Source organism: Mesoplodon densirostris, chromosome 7, assembly GCF_025265405.1.
Source record: "Mesoplodon densirostris isolate mMesDen1 chromosome 7, mMesDen1 primary haplotype, whole genome shotgun sequence".
Taxonomy (NCBI): Eukaryota; Metazoa; Chordata; class Mammalia; order Artiodactyla; family Ziphiidae; genus Mesoplodon; species Mesoplodon densirostris.
Window position 1 is genome coordinate 83,292,874 of NC_082667.1, and position 27,172 is coordinate 83,320,045.

Below are 27,172 nucleotides of genomic sequence, written 5' to 3' on the forward strand. Positions count from 1 at the left end.
ATACATGTATATGCATAAAATAGATAACTAATAAGAACCTGCTGTATAAAAAAATAAATAAAATTAAATTTCAAAATTTTTAAAAATAAAATTTAAAAATAAACCAGAAAAAAGTACTTCCATTCACACAGATGTATTTATATGAATGAATTATTTCCATGCTTATATCTATAAATACATAAAACAGGAACAAAATGTAATTGGAACGACAAAAGAAAAAAAAAACCTGAACCTAACAGTTATACATAGGAAAACCCTACCAAGGCAAATGCTCCAGCGGTAAACAATTCTGAAATTGGTCAGAGATGGGGAATCATCTCCCATACAGCCAACAGCCCCGCCCCCACGACACAAGGAGTGTCCTCATTGCAAAGCCGGGGGACATTGCCGAGGCCTCTGTGAGTAAACGTGAGCTGAGCCCCAGGCCAGATGCTGCTGAACTCTTCCCAACCTTCCCAGGTAAAACACCTGAATATGTACAAGGGCTTGAAAGCCTAGAGGAAGGGCCGTGGAGCCACACCAGCGACAGCACGCAGGCCAACTTGCTGCCTGCAGGCCAGCCAGGATGGTCCTGGCCCCGGGCACTCTTCTGGAAGCTTTCCATTTCCCTGCCTGATATACCCTTACTGTCACGGCCCCCACTCCTTTTTTCCTTCCTCACCTCAGCCCGGAGAGAAATTCCAGTGGAAGTTATGTGTAACACATCCTCTTCTTTACAGGTGGAAGCCTGGCAACTACTGCAGAAAGTCCAGCAGAGCCCCACTCAAACCGGGCCATCAACAAAGCCGTGGAACCTCCCACCCTCCCACCAGCACAGCACCGAGACTGCTGACAGGGCAGAGAATATGGAGTCAGGCACAGCTGCAGGGGCTATTGCTGCCTGGAGTGCTGTTCATATTGACCTCAACCCAGGCACACCTGGGGAGGTCTTGCCGGCAGGTTCAGGCTGCCCAGGTCAGCTAATCCTCAGCCTTCAGGGAATCACATTGCAGAAAATGGACCTCGCTAAGACAGAATTTTAGCCAAGGGAAAATAGGACACAATGCCATTTGCAGCACCGTAGATGAGTCTAGAGGTAATCACGTGACTTGTAGTAAGTCAGAAAGTGAAAGACACATATCGTAGGATATCACTTATAGGTGTTACATAAAAATTGATACCAGGACAGATATTTCCACGGAGAAGGGCAATCACAGATTCATTAAACAAACTTATGGTTCACCAATGGAAAGGTGTGAGGATTGGATTCATTACGATATTGGGGTTAACGGACATATACAAACACAGGTGAAATATATAATCACCAAAGACCTATGGAATACCAAGAGAAGACTACTCAACATTCTGTCATAACGTACATGGGAACAGGATCCCAGGAAGAACAGACATATGTATATGTGTAAAAGAACCACATCTTGCACACCTACAACAAGCCAAACGTTGACATCAAACTTCCTGTAATAAAAAATAAAAATTAAATTAAAAACAGGAACAAGAAGTAGTGAGGTAAACTTGATGGGCATTCTCCTGGCACATTCCATTCTAAATTCCAATCTAGAACAGGACTTCCATTGAGGCTCTGTTGCCCTATTAACCAGATTTGGTAAGGGAGAACTGCTGCCACCTTGTGGCCGTTTCACACAACAGCAGCTTTAATCCCAGCGCTAATGGTCAGTGGATATTCAAAATCATTGCAGGCCTGTAAATGACACCTGCCCTGAAAACAAATCCTGGGGTCATATATCGAACAAAAAATTCAAAAGACGTCCATATTTCAAAACGACAGTTTCAAGAGGCATATTTCACGCACATTAGTGTTCTGCTTCCTTTGCTTTCTTTCTTTTTGGGTTAAAAAAACGGGAATGGAAAAAGGCAACCCTCAGAATGGGCGAAAACGATCGCAAACGAATCAATGGACAAAGGTTTAATCTCCAATATATATAAACAGCTCACGCAGCTTAATATTAATAAAACCAACAACCCAATACAAAAATGAGCAGAAGATCTAAATAGACGTTTCTTCAAAGAAGTCACAGAGATGGCCAAGACGCACATGAAAAGCTGCTCAACATCACTAATTATTAGAGAAATGCAAATCCAAACGACAATGAGGTATGACCTCACACCTCTTAGAATCGGCATCATCAGAAAATCTACAAACAACAAATTCTGGGGAGGGTGTGGACAAAAGGAACCCTCTTCCACTATTGGTGGGAAGGTATATTGATACAGTCATTATGGTGAAGAGTATGGAGGTTTCTTTAAAATACTAAAAAGAGAATTACCATAGGATCCAGCAATCCCACTTCTGGGCATATACCCAGAGAAAACCATAAATCAAAAAGACACATTCACCACATTGTTCATTGCAGCACTATTTACAAAAGCCAGGTAATGGAAGCAACCTAAATGCCCACAGACAGACGAATGGATAAAGAAGTGGTACATATATAAAATGGAATATTACTCAGCCATGAAAAGGAATGAAACTGGGTTATTTGTAGAGAAGTCGGTGGATCTAGAGACTGTCATACAGAGTGAAGTAAGTCAGAAAGAGAAAAACAAATATTGTATATTAATGCATATATGTGGAACCTAAAAAATGGTACAGATGAACTGGTTTGCAGGGCAGAAATAGAGACACAGAGGTAGAGAACAAACGTATGGACACCAAGTGGTGGAAGACATGGGGTGGTGGTGTTGGGATGAGTTGGGAGATTGGGATTGACCTGTATACATGTATATGCATAAAATAGATAACTAGTAAGAACCTGCTGTATAAAAAAATAACTAAATTTAAATTTCAAAATTTTAAAAAATAAAATTTAAAAATAAACCAGAAAAAAGTTCTTCCATTCACACAGATGTATTTATATGAATGAATTATTTCCATGCTTATATCTATAAATACTTAAAACATGAACAAAATGTAATTGGAACAAAAAAAGAAAAAAATACCTGAACCTAACAGTTATACAGAAGAAAACCCTACCATGGCACTTGCTCCAGCGGTAAAGAATTCTGAAATTGGTCAGAGGTGGGGAATCATCTCCCATACAGCCAGCAGCACACCCCCACGGAAGGAGCGTCTTCATTGAAAGCCGGGGGACCGTGCCGAGGCCTCTGTGAGTAAACGTGAGCTGAGCCCAAGGCCAGCTGCTGCTGAACTGTTCCCACCCTTTTCAGGTAAATCACCTGAATATGTACAAGGGCTTGAAAGCCTAGGGGAAGGGCCGTGGAGCCACACCAGCGACAGCACACAGGCCAACTTGCTGCCTGCAGGCCAGCCAGGATGGTCCTGGCCCCGGGTGCTCTTCTGGAAGCTTTCCATTTCCCTGCCTGAGATACGCCTCCTGTCCCGGCACCCTCTCCCTTTTTTCCTTCCTCACCTCAGCCCGGAGAGAAATTCCACTGGAAGTTATGGGTGACACATCCTCTTCTTTACAGGTGGCAGCCTGGCAACTCCTGCAGAAATTCCAGCAGAGACCCACTCACACCGGGCCACCAACAAAGCCGTGGACCCACACACCCTCCCACCAGCACAGCCACGAGACTGCTGACGGGGCAGAGAATATGGAGTCAGGCACAGCTGCTGGGGCTATTGCTGCCTGGAATGCTGTTTATATTGACCTCAACACAGGCACACCTGGGGAGGGCTTGCCGGCAGGGTCAGGCTGCCCAGGTCAGCTAATCCTCAGCCCTCAGGGAATCACATTGCAGAAAATGGACCTCGCTAAGACACAATATTAGCCAAGGGAAAAAAGGACACAATGCCATTTGCAGCACCGTAGATGAGTCTAGAGGTAATCACGTGACTTGTAGTAAGTCAGAAAGTGAAAGACACATATCGTAGGATATCACTTATAGGTGTTACCAAAAAATTGATACCAGGGCAGATATTTCCACGGAGAAGGGCAATCACAGATTCATTAAACAAACTTATGGTTCACCAATGGAAAGGTGTGAGGATTGGATTCATTACGATATTGGGGTTAACAGACATATACAAACACAGGTGAAATATATAATCACCAAAGACCTACGGAATACCAATAGAAGACTACTCAACATTCTGTCATAACGTACATGGGAACAGGATCCCAGGAAGAACAGACATATGTATATGTGTAAAAGAACCACATCTTGCACACCTACAACAAGCCAAACGTTGACATCAAACTTCCTGTAATAAAAAATAAAAAATTAAATTAAAAGCATGAACAAGTAGTGAGACAAACTTGATGGGCATTCTCCTGGCACATTCCATTCTAAATTCCAATCTAGAACACGACTTCCATTGAGGCTCTGTTGCCCTAGTAACCAGATTTGGTAAGGGAGAACTGCTGCCACCTTGTGGCCGTTTCACACAACATCAGCTTTAATCCCAGCACTAATGGTCAGTGGATATTCAAAATCATTGCAGACCTGTAAATGACACCTGCCCTGAAAACAAATCCTGGGGTCATATATCGACCAAACAATTCAAAAGGCATCCATATTTCAAAACGACAGTTTCAAGAGGCATATTTCATGCACATTAGTGTTCTGCTTCCTTTGCTTTCTTTCTTTTTGGGTTAAAAAAACGGGAATGGAAAAAGGCAACCCTCAGAATGGGCGAAAACGATCGCAAACGAATCAATGGACAAAGGTTTAATCTCCAATATATATAAACAGCTCACGCAGCTTAATATTAATAAAACAAACAACCCAATACAAAAATGGGCAGAAGATCTAAATAGACGTTTCTTCAAAGAAGTCGCAGAAATGGCCAAGACGCACATGAAAAGCTGCTCAACATCACTAATTATTAGAGAAATGCAAATCCAAACGACAATGAGGTATGACCTCACACCTCTTAGAATCGGCATCATCAGAAAATCTACAAACAACAAATTCTGGGGAGGGTGTGGACAAAAGGAACCCTCTTCCACTATTGGTGGGAAGGTAAATTGATACAGTCACTATGGAGAACACTATGGAGGTTCCTTTAAAAAACTAAAAAGAGAATTACCATAGGATCCAGCAATCCCACTTCTGGGCATATACCCAGAGAAAACCATAAATCAAAAAGACACATTCACCACAATGTTCATTGCAGCACTATTTACAATAGCCAGGTAATGGAAGCAACCTAAATGCCCACAGACAGACGAATGGATAAAGAAGTGGTACATATATAAAATGGAATATTACTCAGCCATAAAAAGGAATGAAACTGGGTCATTTGTAGAGAAGTCGATGGATCTAGAGACTGTCATACAGAGTGATGTAAGTCAGAAAGAGAAAAACAAATATTGTATATTAATGCATATATGTGGAACCTAGAAAAATGGTACAGATGAACTGGTTTGCAGGGCAGAAATAGAGACACAGATGTAGAGACCAAATGTATGGACACCAAGTGGGGGAAACCATGGGGTGGTGGTGGTGGGATGAGTTGGGAGATTGGGACTGACCTGTATACATGTATATGCATAAAATAGATAACTAATAATAACCTGTATAAAAAAATAAATAAAATTAAATTTCAATATTTTTAAAAATAAAATTGAAAAAAAAACAGAAAAAAGTTCTTCCATTCACACAGATGTATTTATATGAATGAATTATTTCCATGCTTATATCTATAAATACATAAAACAGGAACAAAATGTAATTGGAACGAAAAAAGAAAAAAAAAACTGAACCTAACAGCTATACAGAGGAAAACCCTACCAAGCACATGCTCCAGGGGTAAACAATTCTGAAATTGGTCAGAGGTGGGGAATCATCTCCCATACAGCCAGCAGCCCCACCCAGCCCCACGCAAGGAGCGTCCTCATTGCAAAGCTGGGGTACGGTGCCGAGTCCTCTGTGAGTAAACATGAGCTGAGCCCCAGGCCAGCTGCTGCTGAACTGTTCCCACCCTTCCCAGGTAAAACACCTGAATATGTACAAGGGCTTGAAAGCCTAGAGGAAGAGCCGTGGAGCCACACCAGCGACAGCACGCAGGCCAACTTGCTGCCTGCAGGCCAGCCAGGATGGTCCTGGACCCGGGTGCTATTCTGGAAGCTTTCCATTTCCCTGCCTGAGATACCCCTCCTGTCTGGGACCCCACTCCTTTTTTTCCTTCCTCACCTCAGCCAAGAGAGAAATTCCAGTGGAAGTTATGGGTGACACATCCTCTTCTTTACAGGTGGCAGCCTGGCAACTCCTGCAGAAAGTCCAGCAGAGCCCCACTCACACCGGGCCACCAACAAACCGTGGACCCTCACACCCTCCCACCAGCACAGCCCCGAGACTGCTAACGGGGCAGAGAACATGGAGTCAGGCACAGCTGCAGGGGCTATTGCTGCCTGGAGTGCTGTTTATATTGACCTCAACCCAGGCACACCTGGGGAGGGCTTGCCGGCAGGGTCAGGCTGCCCAGGTCAGCTAATCCTCAGCCCTCAGGGGCTCACGTTGCAGAAAATGGACCTCGCTAAGACACAATATTGGCCAAGGGAAAAAAAGGACACAATGCCACTTGCAGCACCGTAGATGAGTCTAGAGGTAATCACGTGACTTGTAGTAAGTCAGAAAGTGAAAGACACATATTGTAGGATATCACTTATGGGTGTTACCTAAAAATGGATACCAGGGCAGATATTTCCACGGAGAAGGGCAATCACAGACTCATTAAACAAACTTATGGTTCACCAATGGAAAGGTGTGAGGATTGGATTCATTACGATATTGGGATTAACAGACATATACAAACACAGGTGAAATATATAATCACCAAAGACCTACGGAATACCAAGAGAAGACTACTCAACATTCTGTCATAACTTACATGGGAACAGGATCCCAGGAAGAACAGACATATGTATATGTGTAAAAGAACCACATCTTGCACACCTACAACAAGCCAAACGTTGTCATCAAACTTGCTGTAATAAAAAAATAAAAAATTAAATTAAAAAGACGAACAAGAAGTAGTGAGACAAACTTGAGGGGCATTCTCCTGGCACATTCCATTCTAAATTCCAATCTAGAACATGACTTCCACTGAGGCTCTGTTGCCCTAGTAACCAGATTTGGTAAGGGAGAACTGCTGCCACCTTGTGGCCGTTTCACACAACAGCAGCTTTAATCCCAGCGCTAATGGTCAGTGGATATTCAAAATCATTGCAGGCCTGTAAATGACACCTGCCCTGAAAACAAATCCTGGGGTCATATATCGACCAAAAAATTCAAAAGACGTCCATATTTCAAAACGACAGTTTCAAGAGGCATATTTCACGCACATTAGTGTTCTGCTTCCTCTGCTTTCTTTCTTTTTTGGTTAAAAAAACGGGAATGGAAAAAGGCAGCCCTCAGAATGGGTGAAAACGATCGCAAATGAATCAATGGACAAAGGTTTAATCTCCAATATATATAAACAGCTCACGCAGCTTAATATTAATAAAACAAACAATCCAATACAAAAATGGGCAGAAGATCTAAATAGACGTTTCTTCAAAGAAGTCACAGAGATGGCCAAGACGCACATGAAAAGCTGCTCAACATCACTAATTATTAGAGAAATGCAAATCAAAATGACAATGAGGTATGACCTCTCACCTCTTAGAATCGGCATCATCAGAAAATCTACAAACAACAAATTCTGGGGAGGGTGTGGACAAAAGGAACCCTCTTCCACTATTGGTGGGAAGGTAAATTGATACAATCACTATGGAAAACAGGATGGAGGTTCCTTTAAAAAACTAAAAAGAGAATTACCATAGGATCCAGCAATCCCACTTCTGGGCATATACCCAGAGAAAACCATAAATCAAAAAGACACATTCACCACAATGTTCATTGCAGCACTATTTACAATAGCCAGGTAATGGAAGCAACCTAAATGCCCACAGACAGACGAATGGATAAAGAAGTGGTACATATATAAAATGGAATATTACTCAGCCATAAAAAGGAATGAAACTGGGTCATTTGTAGAGAAGTCGATGGATCTAGAGACTGTCATACAGAGTGAAGTAAGTCAGAAAGAGAAAAACAAATATTGTATATTAATGCATATATGTGGAACCTAGAAAAATGATACAGATGAACTGGTTTGCAGGGCAGAAATAGAGACACAGAGGTAGAGACCAAATGTATGGACACCAAGTGGGGGAAGCCATGGGGTGGTGCTGGTGGGATGAGTTGGGAGATTGGGATTGACCTGTATACATGTATATGCATAAAATAGATAACTAATAAGAACCTGCTGTAAAAAAAATAAATAAAATTAAATTTCAAAATTTTTAAAAATAAAATTAAAAAAAAAAAAAAAGTTCTTCCATTCACACAGATGTATTTATATGAATGAATTATTTCCATGCTTATTTCTATAAATACATAAAACAGGAACAAAATGTAATTGGAACGAAAAAAGAAAAAAAAATCTGAACCTAACAGTTATACAGAGGAAAACCCTACCAAGGCACTTGTTCCAGCGGTAAACAATTCTGAAATTGGTCAGAGGTGGGGAATCATCTCCCATACAGCCAGCAGCCCCGCCCCCCCCACGCAAAGAGTGTCCTCATTGCAAAGCTGGGGGACCTTGCCGAGGCCTCTGTGAGTAAACGTGAGCTGAGCCCCAGGCCAGCTGCTGCTGAACTCTTCCCAACCTTCCCAGGTAAAACAACTGAATATGTACAAGGGCTTGAAAGCCTAGATGAAGGGCTGTGGAGCCACACCAGCGACAGCACGCAGGCCAACTTGCTGCCTGCAGGCCAGTCAGGATGGTCCTGGCCCCGGGCGCTCTTCTGGAAGCTTTCCATTTCCCTGCCTGAGATACCCTTACTGTCCCGGCCCCCACTCCTTTTTTCCTTCCTCACCTCAGCCCGGAGAGAAATTCCAGTGGAAGTTATGGGTGACACATCCTCTTCTTTACAGGTGGCAGCCTGTCAACTACTGCAGAAAGTCCAGCAGAGCCCCACTCACACCGGGCCATCAACAAAGCCGTGGACCCTCCCACCCTCCCACCAGCACAGCCCCGAGACTGCTGACGGGGCAGAGAATATGGAGTCAGGCACAGCTGCAGGGGCTATTGCTGCCTTGAGTGCTGTTTATATTGACCTCAACCCAGGCACACCTGGGAGGGCTTGCCGGCAGGTTCAGGCTGCCCAGGTCAGCTAATCCTCAGCCCTCAGGGAATCACATTGCAGAAAATGGACCTCGCTAAGACAGAATTTTAGCCAAGGGAAAAAGGACACAATGCCATTTGCAGCACCGTAGATGAGTCTAGAGGTAATCACGTGACTTGTAGTAAGTCAGAAAGTGAAAGACACATATCGTAGGATATCACTTATAGGTGTTACATAAAAATTGATACCAGGACAGATATTTCCACGGAGAAGGGCAATCACAGATTCATTAAACAAACTTATGGTTCACCAATGGAAAGGTGTGAGGATTGGATTCATTACGATATTGGGGTTAACAGACATATACAAACACAGGTGAAATATATAATCACCAAAGACCTATGGAATACCAAGAGAAGACTACGCAACATTCTGTCATAACGTACATGGGAACAGGATCCCAGGAAGAACAGACATATGTATATGTGTAAAAGAACCACATCTTGCACACCTACAACAAGCCAAACGTTGACATCAAACTTCCTGTAATAAAAAATAAAAAATTAAATTAAAAACACGAACAAGAAGTAGTGAGACAAACTTGATGGGCATTCTCCTGGCACATTCCATTCTAAATTCCAATCTAGAACAGGACTTCCATTGAGGCTCTGTTGCCCTATTAACCAGATTTGGTAAGGGAGAACTGCTGCCACCTTGTGGCCGTTTCACACAACAGCAGCTTTAATCCCAGCGCTAATTGTCAGTGGATATTCAAAATCATTGCAGGCCTGTAAATGACACCTGCCCTGAAAACAAATCCTGGGGTCATATATCGACCAAACAATTCAAAAGACGTCCATATTTCAAAACGACAGTTTCAAGAGGCATATTTCACGCACATTAGTGTTCTGCTTCCTTTGCTTTCTTTCTTTTTGGGTTAAAAAAACGGGAATGGAAAAAGGCAACCCTCAGAATGGGCGAAAACGATCGCAAACGAATCAATGGACAAAGGTTTAATCTCCAATATATATAAACAGCTCACGCAGCTTAATATTAATAAAACAAACAACCCAATACAAAAATGGGCAGAAGATCTAAATAGACGTTTCTTCAAAGAAGTCGCAGAAATGGCCAAGACGCACATGAAAAGCTGCTCAACATCACTAATTATTAGAGAAATGCAAATGCAAACGACAATGAGGTATGACCTCACACCTCTTAGAATCGGCATCATCAGAAAATCTACAAACAACAAATTCTGGGGAGGGTGTGGACAAAAGGAACCCTCTTCCACTATTGGTGGGAAGGTAAATTGATACAGTCACTATGGAGAACACTATGGAGGTTCCTTTAAAAAACTAAAAATTGAATTACCATAGGATCCAGCAATCCCAATTCTGGGCATATACCCAGAGAAAACCATAAATCGAAAAGACACATTCACCACAATGTTCATTGCAGCACTATTTACAATAGCCAGGTAATGGAAGCAACATAAATGCCGACAGACAGACAAGTGGATAAAGAAGTGGTACATATATAAAATGGAATATTACTCAGCCCTAAAAAGGAATGTAACTGGGTCGTTTGTAGAGAAATCGATGGATCTAGAGACTGTCATACAGAGTGAAGTAAGTCAGAAAGAGAAAAACAAATATTGTATATTAATGCATATATGTGGAACCTAGAAAAATGGTACAGATGAACTGGTTTCCAGGGCAGAAATAGAGACACAGAGGTAGAGAACAAACGTATGGACACCAAGTGGGGGAAGCCATGGGGTGGTGGTGGTGGGATGAGTTGGGAGATTGGGATTGACCTGTATACATGTATATGCATAAAATAGATAACTAATAAGGACCTGCTGTATAAAAAAATAAATAAAATTAAATTTCAAAATTTTTAAAAATAAAATTTAAAAATAAACCAGAAAAAAGTTCTTCCATTCACACAGATGTATTTATATGAATGAATTATTTCCATGCTTATATCTATAAATACATAAAACAGGAACAAAATATAATTGGAACGAAAAAAGAAAAAAAAAACCTGAACCTAACATTTATACATAGGAAAACCCTACCAAGGCAAATGCTCCAGCGGTAAACAATTCTGAAATTGGTCAGAGATGGGGAATCATCTCCCATACAGCCAACAGCCCCGCCCCCACGACACAAGGATTGTCCTCATTGCAAAGCCGGGGGACATTGCCGAGGCCTCTGTGAGTAAACGTGAGCTGAGCCCCAGGCCAGATGCTGCTGAACTCTTCCCAACCTTCCCAGGTAAAACACCTGAATATGTACAAGAGCTTGAAAGCCTAGAGGAAGGGCCGTGGAGCCACACCAGCGACAGCACGCAGGCCAACTTGCTGCCTGCAGGCCAGCCAGGATGGTCCTGGACCCGGTCGCTCTTCTGGAAGCTTTCCATTTCCTGCCTGAGATACCCCTCCTGTCCCGGCCACCACTCCTTTTTTTCCTTCCTCACCTCAGCCCGGAGAGAAATTCCAGTGGAAGTTATGGATGACACATCCTCTTCTTTACAGGTGGCAGCCTGGCAACGACTGCAGAAAGACCCGCAGAGCCCCACTCACACCGTGCCATCAACAAAGCCATGGACCCTCCCACCCTCCCACCAGCACAGCCCCGAGACTGCTGATGTGGCAGAGAATATGGTGTCAGGCACAGCTGCAGGGTCTATTGCTGCCTGGAGTGCTGTTTATATTGACCTCAACCCAGGCACACCTGGGGAGGGCTTGCCGGCAGGTTCAGGCTGCCCAGGTCAGCTAATACTCAGCCCTCAGGGAATCACATTGCAGAAAATGGACCTCGCTAAGACAGAATTTTAGCCAAGGGAAAATAGGACACAATGCCATTTGCAGCACCGTAGATGAGTCTAGAGGTAATCACGTGACTTGTAGTAAGTCAGAAAGTGAAAGACACATATCGTAGGATATCACTTATAGGTGTTACATAAAAATTGATACCAGGGCAGATATTTCCACGGAGAAGGGCAATCACAGATTCATTAAACAAACTTATGGTTCACCAATGGAAAGGTGTGAGGATTGGATTCATTACGATATTGGGGTTAACGGACATACACAAACACAGGTGAAATATATAATCACCAAAGACCTATGGAACACCAAGAGAAGACTACTCAACATTCTGTCATAACGTACATGGGAACAGGATCCCAGGAAGAACAGACATATGTATATGTGTAAAAGAACCACATCTGGCACACCTACAACAAGCCAAACGTTGACATCAAACTTCCTGTAATAAAAAATAAAAAATTAAATTAAAAACACGAACAAGATGTAGTGAGACAAACTTGATGGGCATTCTCCTGGCACATTCCATTCTAAATTCCAATCTAGAACACGACTTCCATTGAGGCTCTGTTGCCCTATTAACCAGATTTGGTAAGGGAGAACTGCTGCCACCTTGTGGCCGTTTCACACAACAGCAGCTTTAATCCCAGCGCTAATTGTCAGTGGATATTCAAAATCATTGCAGGCCTGTAAATGACACCTGCCCTGAAAACAAATCCTGGGGTCATATATCGACCAAACAATTCAAAAGACGTCCATATTTCAAAACGACAGTTTCAAGAGGCATATTTCACGCACATTAGTGTTCTGCTTCCTTTGCTTTCTTTCTTTTTGGGTTAAAAAAACGGGAATGGAAAAAGGCAACCCTCAGAATGGGCGAAAACGATCGCAAACGAATCAATGGACAAAGGTTTAATCTCCAATATATATAAACAGCTCACGCAGCTTAATATTAATAAAACAAACAACCCAATACAAAAATGGGCAGAAGATCTAAATAGACGTTTCTTCAAAGAAGTTGCAGAAATGGCCAAGACGCACATGAAAAGCTGCTCAACATCACTAATTATTAGAGAAATGCAAATGCAAACGACAATGAGGTATGACCTCACACCTCTTAGAATCGGCATCATCAGAAAATCTACAAACAACAAATTCTGGGGAGGGTGTGGACAAAAGGAACCCTCTTCCACTATTGGTGCGAAGGTAAATTGATACAGTCACTATGGAGAACACTATGGAGGTTCCTTTAAAAAACTAAAAAGAGAATTACCATAGGATCCAGCAATCCCAATTCTGGGCATATACCCAGAGAAAACCATAAATCGAAAAGACACATTCACCACAATGTTCATTGCAGCACTATTTACAATAGCCAGGTAATGGAAGCAACATAAATGCCGACAGACAGACAAGTGGATAAAGAAGTGGTACATATATAAAATGGAATATTACTCAGCCCTAAAAAGGAATGTAACTGGGTCGTTTGTAGAGAAATCGATGGATCTAGAGACTGTCATACAGAGTGAAGTAAGTCAGAAAGAGAAAAACAAATATTGTATATTAATGCATATATGTGGAACCTAGAAAAATGGTACAGATGAACTGGTTTCCAGGGCAGAAATAGAGACACAGAGGTAGAGAACAAACGTATGGACACCAAGTGGGGGAAGCCATGGGGTGGTGGTGGTGGGATGAGTTGGGAGATTGGGATTGACCTGTATACATGTATATGCATAAAATAGATAACTAATAAGGACCTGCTGTATAAAAAAATAAATAAAATTAAATTTCAAAATTTTTAAAAATAAAATTTAAAAATAAACCAGAAAAAAGTTCTTCCATTCACACAGATGTATTTATATGAATGAATTATTTCCATGCTTATATCTATAAATACATAAAACAGGAACAAAATATAATTGGAACGAAAAAAGAAAAAAAAAACCTGAACCTAACATTTATACATAGGAAAACCCTACCAAGGCAAATGCTCCAGCGGTAAACAATTCTGAAATTGGTCAGAGATGGGGAATCATCTCCCATACAGCCAACAGCCCCGCCCCCACGACACAAGGATTGTCCTCATTGCAAAGCCGGGGGACATTGCCGAGGCCTCTGTGAGTAAACGTGAGCTGAGCCCCAGGCCAGATGCTGCTGAACTCTTCCCAACCTTCCCAGGTAAAACACCTGAATATGTACAAGGGCTTGAAAGCCTAGAGGAAGGGCCGTGGAGCCACACCAGCGACAGCACGCAGGCCAACTTGCTGCCTGCAGGCCAGCCAGGATGGTCCTGGACCCGGTCGCTCTTCTGGAAGCTTTCCATTTCCTGCCTGAGATACCCCTCCTGTCCCGGCCACCACTCCTTTTTTTCCTTCCTCACCTCAGCCCGGAGAGAAATTCCAGTGGAAGTTATGGGTGACACATCCTCTTCTTTACAGGTGGCAGCCTGGCAACGACTGCAGAAAGACCCGCAGAGCCCCACTCACACCGGGCCATCAACAAAGCCATGGACCCTCCCACCCTCCCACCAGCACAGCCCCGAGACTGCTGATGTGGCAGAGAATATGGTGTCAGGCACAGCTGCAGGGTCTATTGCTGCCTGGAGTGCTGTTTATATTGACCTCAACCCAGGCACACCTGGGGAGGGCTTGCCGGCAGGTTCAGGCTGCCCAGGTCAGCTAATACTCAGCCCTCAGGGAATCACATTGCAGAAAATGGACCTCGCTAAGACAGAATTTTAGCCAAGGGAAAATAGGACACAATGCCATTTGCAGCACCGTAGATGAGTCTAGAGGTAATCACGTGACTTGTAGTAAGTCAGAAAGTGAAAGACACATATCGTAGGATATCACTTATAGGTGTTACATAAAAATTGATACCAGGGCAGATATTTCCACGGAGAAGGGCAATCACAGATTCATTAAACAAACTTATGGTTCACCAATGGAAAGGTGTGAGGATTGGATTCATTACGATATTGGGGTTAACGGACATACACAAACACAGGTGAAATATATAATCACCAAAGACCTATGGAACACCAAGAGAAGACTACTCAACATTCTGTCATAACGTACATGGGAACAGGATCCCAGGAAGAACAGACATATGTATATGTGTAAAAGAACCACATCTGGCACACCTACAACAAGCCAAACGTTGACATCAAACTTCCTGTAATAAAAAATAAAAAATTAAATTAAAAACACGAACAAGATGTAGTGAGACAAACTTGATGGGCATTCTCCTGGCACATTCCATTCTAAATTCCAATCTAGAACACGACTTCCATTGAGGCTCTGTTGCCCTATTAACCAGATTTGGTAAGGGAGAACTGCTGCCACCTTGTGGCCGTTTCACACAACAGCAGCTTTAATCCCAGCGCTAATTGTCAGTGGATATTCAAAATCATTGCAGGCCTGTAAATGACACCTGCCCTGAAAACAAATCCTGGGGTCATATATCGACCAAAAAATTCAAAAGACGTCCATATTTCAAAACGACAGTTTCAAGAGGCATATTTCACGCACATTAGTGTTCTGCTTCCTTTGCTTTCTTTCTTTTTGCGTTAAAAAAACGGGAATGGAAAAAGGCAACCCTCAGAATGGGCGAAAACGATCGCAAACGAATCAATGGACAAAGGTTTAATCTCCAATATATATAAACAGCTCACGCAGCTTAATATTAATAAAACAAACAACCCAATACAAAAATGGGCAGAAGATCTAAATAGACGTTTCTTCAAAGAAGTCGCAGAAATGGCCAAGACGCACATGAAAAGCTGCTCAACATCACTAATTATTAGAGAAATGCAAATCCAAACGACAATGAGGTATGACCTCACACCTCTTAGAATCGGCATCATCAGAAAATCTACAAACAACAAATTCTGGGGAGGGTGTGGACAAAAGGAACCCTCTTCCACTATTGGTGGGAAGGTAAATTGATACAGTCACTACGGAGAACACTATGGAGGTTCCTTTAAAAAACTAAAAATTGAATTACCATAGGATCCAGCAATCCCAATTCTGGGCATATACCCAGAGAAAACCATAAATCAAAAAGACACATTCACCACAATGTTCATTGCAGCACTATTTACAATAGCCAGGTAATGGAAGCAACCTAAATGCCCACAGACAGACGAATGGATAAAGAAGTGGTACATATATAAAATGGAATATTACTCAGCCATAAAAAGGAATGAAACTGGGTCGTTTGTAGAGAAGTCGATGGATCTAGAGACTGTCATACAGAGTGAAGTAAGTCAGAAAGAGAAAAACAAATATTGTATATTAATGCATATATGTGGAACCTAGAAAAATGGTACAGATGAACTGGTTTGCAGGGCAGAAATAGAGACACAGAGGTAGAGATCAAACGTATGGACACCAAGTGGGGGAAGCCATGGGGTGGTGGTGGTGGGATGAGTTGGGAGATTGGGATTGACCTGTATACATATATATGCATAAAATAGATAACTCATAAGAACCTGCTGTATAAAACAATAAATAAATTAAAATTTCAAAATTTTTAAAAATAAAATTTAAAAATAAACCAGAAAAAAGTTCTTCCATTCACACAGATGTATTTATATGAATGAATTATTTCCATGCTTATATCTATAAATACATAAAACAGGAACAAAATGTAATTGGAACGAAAAAAGAAAAAAAAACCTGAACCTAACAGTTATACATAGGAAAACCCTACCAAGGCAAATGCTCCAGCGGTAAACAATTCTGAAATTGGTCAGAGATGGGGAATCATCTCCCATACAGCCAACAGCCCCGCCCCCACGACACAAGGAGTGTCCTCATTGCAAAGCCGGGGGACATTGCCGAGGCCTCTGTGAGTAAACGTGAGCTGAGCCCCAGGCCAGATGCTGCTGAACTCTTCCCAACCTTCCCAGGTAAAACACCTGAATATGTACAAGGGCTTGAAAGCCTAGAGGAAGGGCCGTGGAGCCACACCAGCGACAGCACGCAGGCCAACTTGCTGCCTGCAGGCCAGCCAGGATGGTCCTGGACCCGGGCGCTCTTCTGGAAGCTTTCCATTTCCTGCCTGAGATACCCCTCCTGTCCCGGCCCCCACTCCTTTTTTTCCTTCCTCACCTCAGCCCGGAGAGAAATTCCAGTGGAAGTTATGGGTGACACATCCTCTTCTTTACAGGTGGCAGCCTGGCAACTACTGCAGAAAGTCCAGCAGAGCCCCACTCACACCGGGCCATCAACAAAGCCATGGACCCTCCCACCCTCCCACCAGCACAGCCCCGAGACTACTGATGTGGCAGAGAATATGGAGTCAGGCACAGCTGCAGGGTCTATTGCTGCCTGGAGTGCTGTTTATATTGACCTCAACCCAGGCACACCTGTGGAGGGCTTGCCGGCAGGTTCAGGCTGCCCAGGTCAGCTAATCCTCAGCCCTCAGGGAATCACATTGCAGAAAATGGACCTCGCTAAGACAGAATTTTAGCCAAGGGAAAATAGGACACAATGCCATTTGCAGCACCGTAGATGAGTCTAGAGGTAATCACGTGACTTGTAGTAAGTCAGAAAGTGAAAGACACATATCGTAGGATATCACTTATAGGTGTTACATAAAAATTGATACCAGGGCAGATATTTCCACGGAGAAGGGCAATCACAGATTCATTAAACAAACTTATGGTTCACCAATGGAAAGGTGTGAGGATTGGATTCATTACGATATTGGGGTTAACGGACATATAGAAACACAGGTGAAATATATAATCACCAAAGACCTATGGAACACCAAGAGAAGACTACTCAACATTCTGTCATAACGTACATGGGAACAGGATCCCAGGAAGAACAGACATATGTATATGTGTAAAAGAACCACATCTGGCACACCTACAACAAGCCAAACGTTGACATCAAACTTCCTGTAATAAAAAATAAAAAATTAAATTAAAAACACAAACAAGAAGTAGTGAGACAAACTTGATGGGCATTCTCCTGGCACATTCCATTCTAAATTCCAATCTAGAACACGACTTCCATTGAGGCTCTGTTGCCCTATTAACCAGATTTGGTAAGGGAGAACTGCTGCCACCTTGTGGCCGTTTCACACAACAGCAGCTTTAATCCCAGCGCTAATGGTCAGTGGATATTCAAAATCATTGCAGGCCTGTAAATGACACCTGCCCTGAAAACAAATCCTGGGGTCATATATCGACCAAAAAATTCAAAAGACGTCCATATTTCAAAACGACAGTTTCAAGAGGCATATTTCACGCACATTAGTGTTCTGCTTCCTTTGCTTTCTTTCTTTTTGGGTTAAAAAAACGGGAATGGAAAAAGGCAACCCTCAGAATGGGCGAAAACGATCGCAAACGAATCAATGGACAAAGGTTTAATCTCCAATATATATAAACAGCTCACGCAGCTTAATATTAATAAAACAAACAACCCAATACAAAAATGGGCAGAAGATCTAAATAGATGTTTCTTCAAAGAAGTCGCAGAAATGGCCAAGACGCACATGAAAAGCTGCTCAACATCACTAATTATTAGAGAAATGCAAATCCAAACGACAATGAGGTATGACCTCACACCTCTTAGAATCGGCATCATCAGAAAATCTACAAACAACAAATTCTGGGGAGGGTGTGGACAAAAGGAACCCTCTTCCACTATTGGTGGGAAGGTAAATTGATACAGTCACTATGGAGAACACTATGGAGGTTCCTTTAAAAAACTAAAAAGAGAATTACCATAGGATCCAGCAATCCCAATTCTGGGCATATACCCAGAGAAAACCATAAATCGAAAAGACACATTCACCACAATGTTCATTGCAGCACTATTTACAATAGCCAGGTAATGGAAGCAACATAAATGCCGACAGACAGACGAGTGGATAAAGAAGTGAACATATATAAAATGGAATATTACTCAGCCATAAAAAGGAATGAAATTGGGTCGTTTGTAGAGAAGTCGATGGATCTAGAGACTGTCATACAGAGTGAAGTAAGTCAGAAAGAGAAAAACAAATATTGTATATTAATGCATATATGTGGAACCTAGAAAAATGGTACAGATGAACTGGTTTGCAGGGCAGAAATAGAGACACAGAAGTAGAGAACAAACGTATGGACACCAAGTGGGGGAAGCCATGGGGTGGTGGTGGTGGGATGAGTTGGGAGATTGGGATTGACCTGTATACATGTATATGCATAAAATACATAACTAATAAGAACCTGCTGTATAAAAAAATAAATAAAATTAAATTTCAAAATTTTTAAAAATAAAATTTAAAAATAAACCAGAAAAAAGTTCTTCCATTCACACAGATGTATTTATATGAATGAATTATTTCCATGCTTATATCTATAAATACATAAAACAGGAACAAAATGTAATTGGAACGAAAAAAGAAAAAAAAAACCTGAACCTAACAGTTATACATAGGAAAACCCTACCAAGGCAAATGCTCCAGCGGTAAACAATTCTGAAATTGGTCAGAGATGGGGAATCATCTCCCATACAGCCAACAGCCCCGCCCCCACGACACAAGGAGTGTCCTCATTGCAAAGCCGGGGGACATTGCCGAGGCCTCTGTGAGTAAACGTGAGCTGAGCCCCAGGCCAGATGCTGCTGAACTCTTCCCAACCTTCCCAGGTAAAACACCTGAATATGTACAAGGGCTTGAAAGCCTAGAGGAAGGGCCGTGGAGCCACACCAGCGACAGCACGCAGGCCAACTTGCTGCCTGCAGGCCAGCCAGGATGGTCCTGGACCCGGGCGCTCTTCTGGAAGCTTTCCATTTCCTGCCTGAGATACCCCTCCTGTCCCGGCCCCCACTCCTTTTTTTCCTTCCTCACCTCAGCCCGGAGAGAAATTCCAGTGGAAGTTATGGGTGACACATCCTCTTCTTTACAGGTGGCAGCCTGGCAACTACTGCAGAAAGTCCAGCAGAGCCCCACTCACACCGGGCCATCAACAAAGCCATGGACCCTCCCACCCTCCCACCAGCACAGCCCCGAGACTACTGATGTGGCAGAGAATATGGAGTCAGGCACAGCTGCAGGGTCTATTGCTGCCTGGAGTGCTGTTTATATTGACCTCAACCCAGGCACACCTGTGGAGGGCTTGCCGGCAGGTTCAGGCTGCCCAGGTCAGCTAATCCTCAGCCCTCAGGGAATCACATTGCAGAAAATGGACCTCGCTAAGACAGAATTTTAGCCAAGGGAAAATAGGACACAATGCCATTTGCAGCACCGTAGATGAGTCTAGAGGTAATCACGTGACTTGTAGTAAGTCAGAAAGTGAAAGACACATATTGTAGGATATCACTTATAGGTGTTACATAAAAATTGATACCAGGGCAGATATTTCCACGGAGAAGGGCAATCACAGATTCATTAAACAAACTTATGGTTCACCAATGGAAAGGTGTGAGGATTGGATTCATTACGATATTGGGGTTAACGGACATATAGAAACACAGGTGAAATATATAATCACCAAAGACCTATGGAACACCAAGAGAAGACTACTCAACATTCTGTCATAACGTACATGGGAACAGGATCCCAGGAAGAACAGACATATGTATATGTGTAAAAGAACCACATCTGGCACACCTACAACAAGCCAAACGTTGACGTCAAACTTCCTGTAATAAAAAATAAAAAATTAAATTAAAAACACAAACAAGAAGTAGTGAGACAAACTTGATGGGCATTCTCCTGGCACATTCCATTCTAAATTCCAATCTAGAACACGACTTCCATTGAGGCTCTGTTGCCCTATTAACCAGATTTGGTAAGGGAGAACTGCTGCCACCTTGTGGCCGTTTCACACAACAGCAGCTTTAATCCCAGCGCTAATGGTCAGTGGATATTCAAAATCATTGCAGGCCTGTAAATGACACCTGCCCTGAAAACAAATCCTGGGGTCATATATCGACCAAAAAATTCAAAAGACGTCCATATTTCAAAACGACAGTTTCAAGAGGCATATTTCACGCACATTAGTGTTCTGCTTCCTTTGCTTTCTTTCTTTTTGGGTTAAAAAAACGGGAATGGAAAAAGGCAACCCTCAGAATGGGCGAAAACGATCGCAAACTAATCAATGGACAAAGGTTTAATCTCCAATATATATAAACAGCTCACGCAGCTTAATATTAATAAAACAAACAACCCAATACAAAAATGAGCAGAAGATCTAAATAGACGTTTCTTCAAAGAAGTCGCAGAAATGGCCAAGACGCACATGAAAAGCTGCTCAACATCACTAATTATTAGAGAAATGCAAATCCAAACGACAATGAGGTATGACCTCACACCTCTTAGAATCGGCATCATCAGAAAATCTACAAACAACAAATTCTGGGGAGGGTGTGGACAAAAGGAACCCTCTTCCACTATTGGTGGGAAGGTAAATAGATAGTCACTCAGGAGAACACTATGGAGGTTCCTTTAAAAAACTAAAAAGAGAATTACCATAGGATCCAGCAATCCCACTTCTGGGCATATACCCAGAGAAAACCATAAATCAAAAAGACACATTCACCACAATGTTCATTGCAGCACTATTTACAATAGCCAGGTAATGGAAGCAACCTAAATGCCCACAGACAGACGAATGGATAAAGAAGTGGTACATATATAAAATGGAATATTACTCAGCCATAAAAAGGAATGAAACTGGGTCGTTTGTAGAGAAGTCGATGGATCTAGAGACTGTCATACAGAGTGAAGTAAGTCAGAAAGAGAAAAACAAATATTGTATATTAATGCATATATGTGGAACCTAGAAAAATGGTACAGATGAACTGGTTTGCAGGGCAGAAATAGAGACACAGAGGTAGAGAACAAACGTATGGACACCAAGTGGGGGAAGCCATAGGGTGGTGGTGGTGGGATGAGTTGGGAGATTGGGATTGACCTGTATACATGTATATGCATAAAATAGATAACTAATAAGAACCTGCTGTATAAAAAAATAAATAAAATTAAATTTCAAAATTTTTAAAAGTAAAATTTAAAAATAAACCAGAAAAAAGTACTTCCATTCACACAGATGTATTTATATGAATGAATTATTTCCATGCTTATATCTATAAATACATAAAACAGGAACAAAATGTAATTGGAACGACAAAAGAAAAAAAAAACCTGAACCTAACAGTTATACATAGGAAAACCCTACCAAGGCAAATGCTCCAGCGGTAAACAATTCTGAAATTGGTCAGAGATGGGGAATCATCTCCCATACAGCCAACAGCCCCGCCCCCACGACACAAGGAGTGTCCTCATTGCAAAGCCGGGGGACATTGCCGAGGCCTCTGTGAGTAAACGTGAGCTGAGCCCCAGGCCAGATGCTGCTGAACTCTTCCCAACCTTCCCAGGTAAAACACCTGAATATGTACAAGGGCTTGAAAGCCTAGAGGAAGGGCCGTGGAGCCACACCAGTGACAGCACGCAGGCCAACTTGCTGCCTGCAGGCCAGCCAGGATGGTCCTGGACCCGGGCGCTCTTCTGGAAGCTTTCCATTTCCTGCCTGAGATACCCCTCCTGTCCCGGCGCCCACTCCTTTTTTTCCTTCCTCACCTCAGCCCGGAGAGAAATTCCAGTGGAAGTTATGGGTGACACATCCTCTTCTTTACAGGTGGCAGCCTGGCAACTACTGCAGAAAGTCCAGCAGAGCCCCACTCACACCGGGCCATCAACAAAGCCATGGACCCTCCCACCCTCCCACCAGCACAGCCCCGAGACTGCTGACGGGGCTAAGAATATGGAGTCAGGCACAGCTGCAGGGGTTATTGCTGCCTGGAGTGCTGTTTATATTGACCTCAACCCAGGCACACCTGGGGAGGGCTTGCCGGCAGGTTCAGGCTGCCCAGGTCAGCTAATCCTCAGCCCTCAGGGAATCACATTGCAGAAAATGGACCTCGCTAAGACAGAATTTTAGCCAAGGGAAAAAAGGACACAATGTCATTTGCAGCACCGTAGATGAGTCTAGAGGTAATCACGTGACTTGTAGTAAGTCAGAAAGTGAAAGACACATATCGTAGGATATCACTTATAGGTGTTACATAAAAATTGATACCAGGGCAGATATTTCCACGGAGAAGGGCAATCACAGATTCATTAAACAAACTTATGGTTCACCAATGGAAAGGTGTGAGGATTGGATTCATTACGATATTGGGGTTAACGGACATATACAAACACAGGTGAAATATATAATCACCAAAGACCTATGGAACACCAAGAGAAGACTACTCAACATTCTGTCATAACGTACATGGGAACAGGATCCCAGGAAGAACAGACATATGTATATGTGTAAAAGAACCACATCTGGCACACCTACAACAAGCCAAACGTTGACATCAAACTTCCTGTAATAAAAAATAAAAAATTAAATTAAAAAGACAAACAAGAAGTAGTGAGACAAACTTGATGGGCATTCTCCTGGCACATTCCATTCTAAATTGCAATCTAGAACACGACTTCCATTGAGGCTCTGTTGCCCTATTAACCAGATTTGGTAAGGGAGAACTGCTGCCACCTTGTGGCCGTTTCACACAACAGCAGCTTTAATCCCAGCGCTAATGGTCAGTGCATATTCAAAATCATTGCAGGCCTGTAAATGACACCTGCCCTGAAAAGAAATCCTGGGGTCATATATCGACCAAAAAATTCAAAAGACGTCCATATTTCAAAACGACAGTTTCAAGAGGCATATTTCACGCACATTAGTGTTCTGCTTCCTTTGCTTTCTTTCTTTTTCGGTTAAAAAAACGGGAATGGAAAAACGCAACCCTCAGAATGGGCGAAAACGATCGCAAACGAATCAATGGACAAAGGTTTAATCTCCAATATATATAAACAGCTCACGCAGCTTAATATTAATAAAACCAACAACCCAATACAAAAATGGGCAGAAGATCTAAATAGACGTTTCTTCAAAGAAGTCGCAGAAATGGCCAAGACGCACATGAAAAGCTGCTCAACGTCACTAATTATTAGAGAAATGCAAATCCAAATGACAATGAGGTATGACCTCACACCTCTTAGAATCGGCATCATCAGAAAATCTACAAACAACAAATTCTGGGGAGGGTGTGGACAAAAGGAACCCTCTTCCACTATTGGTGGGAAGGTAAATTGATACAGTCACTATGGAGAACTCTATGGAGGTTCCTTTAAAAAACTAAAAAGAGAATTACCATAGGATCCAGCAATCCCACTTCTGGGCATATACCCAGAGAAAACCATAAATCAAAAAGACACATTCACCACAATGTTCATTGCAGCACTATTTACAATAGCCAGGTAATGGAAGCAACCTAAATGCCCACAGACAGACGAATGGATAAAGAAGTGGTACATATATAAAATGGAATATTACTCAGCCATAAAAAGGAATGAACCTGGGTCATTTGTAGAGAAGTCGAAGGATCTAGAGACTGTCATACAGAGTGAAGTAAGTCAGAAAGCGAAAAACAAATATTGTATATTAATGCATATATGTGGAACCTAGAAAAATGGTACAGATGAACTGGTTTGCAAGGCAGAAATAGAGACACAGAGGTAGAGAACAAACGTATGGACACCAAGTGGGGGAAGCCATGGGGTGGTGGTGGTGGGATGAGTTGGGAGATTGGGATTGACCTGTATACATGCATATGCATAAAATAGATAACGAATAAGAACCTGCTGCATAAAAAAATAAATAAAATTAAATTTCAAAATTTTAAAAAATAAAATTAAAAAAAAACAGAAAAAAGTTCTTCCATTCACACAGATATATTTATATGAATGAATTATTTCCATGCTTATATCTATAAATACATAAAACAGGGACAAAATGTAATTGGAACGAAAAAAGAAAAAAAAAACCTGAACCTAACAGTTATACAGAGGAAAACCCTAAGAAGGCACTTGCTCCAGCGGTAAGCAATTCTGAAATTGGTCAGAGGTGGGGAATCATCTCCCATATAGCCAGCAGCCCCGCCCCCCCCATTCAAGGAGTGCCCTCATTGCAAAGCCGGGGGACCTTGACGAGGCCTTTGTGAGTAAATGTGAGCTGAGCCCCAGGCCAGCTGCTGCTGAACTCTTCCTAACCTTCCCAGGTAAAACACCTGAATATGTACAAGGGCTTGAAAGCCTAGAGGAAGGGCCGTGGAGCCAAACCAGCGACAGCACGCAGGCCAACTTGCTGCCTGCAGGCCAGCCAGGATGGTCCTCGCCCCGGGCGCTCTTCTGGAAGCTTTCCATTTCCCTGCCTGATATACCCTTACTGTCACGGCCCCCACTCCTTTTTTCCTTCCTCACCTCAGCCCGGAGAGAAATTCCAGTGGAAGTTATGTGTGACACATCCTCTTCTTTACAGGTGGCAGCCTGGCAACTACTGCAGAAAGTCCAGCAGAGCCCCACTCACACCGGGCCATCAACAAAGCCGTGGACCCTCCCACCCTCCCACCAGCACAGCACCGAGACTGCTGACGGGGCAGAAAATATGGAGTCAGGCACAGCTGCAGGGGCTATTGCTGCCTGAAGTGCTGTTTATATTGACCTCAACCCAGGCACACCTGGGGAGGGCTTGCCGGCAGGTTCAGGCTGCCCAGGTCAGCTAATCCTCAGCCCTCAGGGAATCACATTGCAGAAAATGGACCTCGCTAAGACAGAATTTTAGCCAAGGGAAAAAAGGACACAATGCCATTTGAAGCACCGTAGATGAGTCTAGAGGTAATCACGTGACTTGTAGTAAGTCAGAAAGTGAAAGACACATATTGTAGGATATCACTTATAGGTGTTACATAAAAATTGATACCAGGGCAGATATTTCCACGGAGAAGGGCAATCACAGATTCATTAAACAAACTTATGGTTCACCAATGGAAAGGTGTGAGGATTGGATTCATTACGATATTGGGGTTAACGGACATATACAAACACAGGTGAAATATATAATCACCAAAGACCTATGGAACATCAAGAGAAGACTACTCAACATTCTGTCATAACGTACATGGGAACAGGATCCCAGGAAGAACAGACATATGTATATGTGTAAAAGAACCACATCTTGCACACCTACAACAAGCCAAACGTTGACATCAAACTTCCTGTAATAAAAAATAAAAAATTAAATTAAAAGCACGAACAAGAAGTAGTGAGACAAACTTGATGGGCATTCTCCTGGCACATTCCATTCTAAATTCCAATCTAGAACACGACTTCCATTGAGGCTCTGTTGCCCTATTAACCAGATTTGGTAAGGGAGAACTGCTGCCACCTTGTGGCCGTTTCACACAACAGCAGCTTTAATCCCAGCGCTAATGGTCAGTGGATATTCAAAATCATTGCAGGCCTGTAAATGACACCTGGCCTGAAAACAAATCCTGCGGTCATATATCGACCAAAAAATTCAAAAGACGTCCATATTTCAAAACGACAGTTTCAAGAGGCATATTTCACGCACATTAGTGTTCTGCTTCCTTTGCTTTCTTTCTTTTTTGGTTAAAAAAACGGGAATGGAAAAAGACAACCCTCAGAATGGGCGAAAACGATCGCAAACGAATCAATGGACAAAGGTTTAATCTCCAATATATATAAACAGCTCACGCAGCTTAATATTAATAAAACAAACAACCCAATACAAAAATGGGCAGAAGATCTAAATAGACGTTTCTTCAAAGAAGTCGCAGAAATGGCCAAGACGCACATGAAAAGCTGCTCAACATCACTAATTATTAGAGAAATGCAAATCCAAACGACAATGAGGTATGACCTCACACCTCTTAGAATCGGCATCATCAGAAAATCTACAAACAACAAATTCTGGGGAGGGTGTGGACAAAAGGAACCCTCTTCCACTATTGGTGGGAAGGTAAATAGATAGTCACTCTGGAGAACACTATGGAGGTTCCTTTAAAAAACTAAAAAGAGAATTACCATAGGATCCAGCAATCCCACTTCTGGGCATATACCCAGAGAAAACCATAAATCAAAAAGACACATTCACCACAATGTTCATTGCAGCACTATTTACAATAGCCAGGTAATGGAAGCAACCTAAATGCCCACAGACAGACGAATGGATAAAGAAGTGGTACATATATAAAATGGAATATTACTCAGCCATAAAAAGGAATGAAACTGGGTCGTTTGTAGAGAAGTCGATGGATCTAGAGACTGTCATACAGAGTGAAGTAAGTCAGAAAGAGAAAAACAAATATTGTATATTAATGCATAT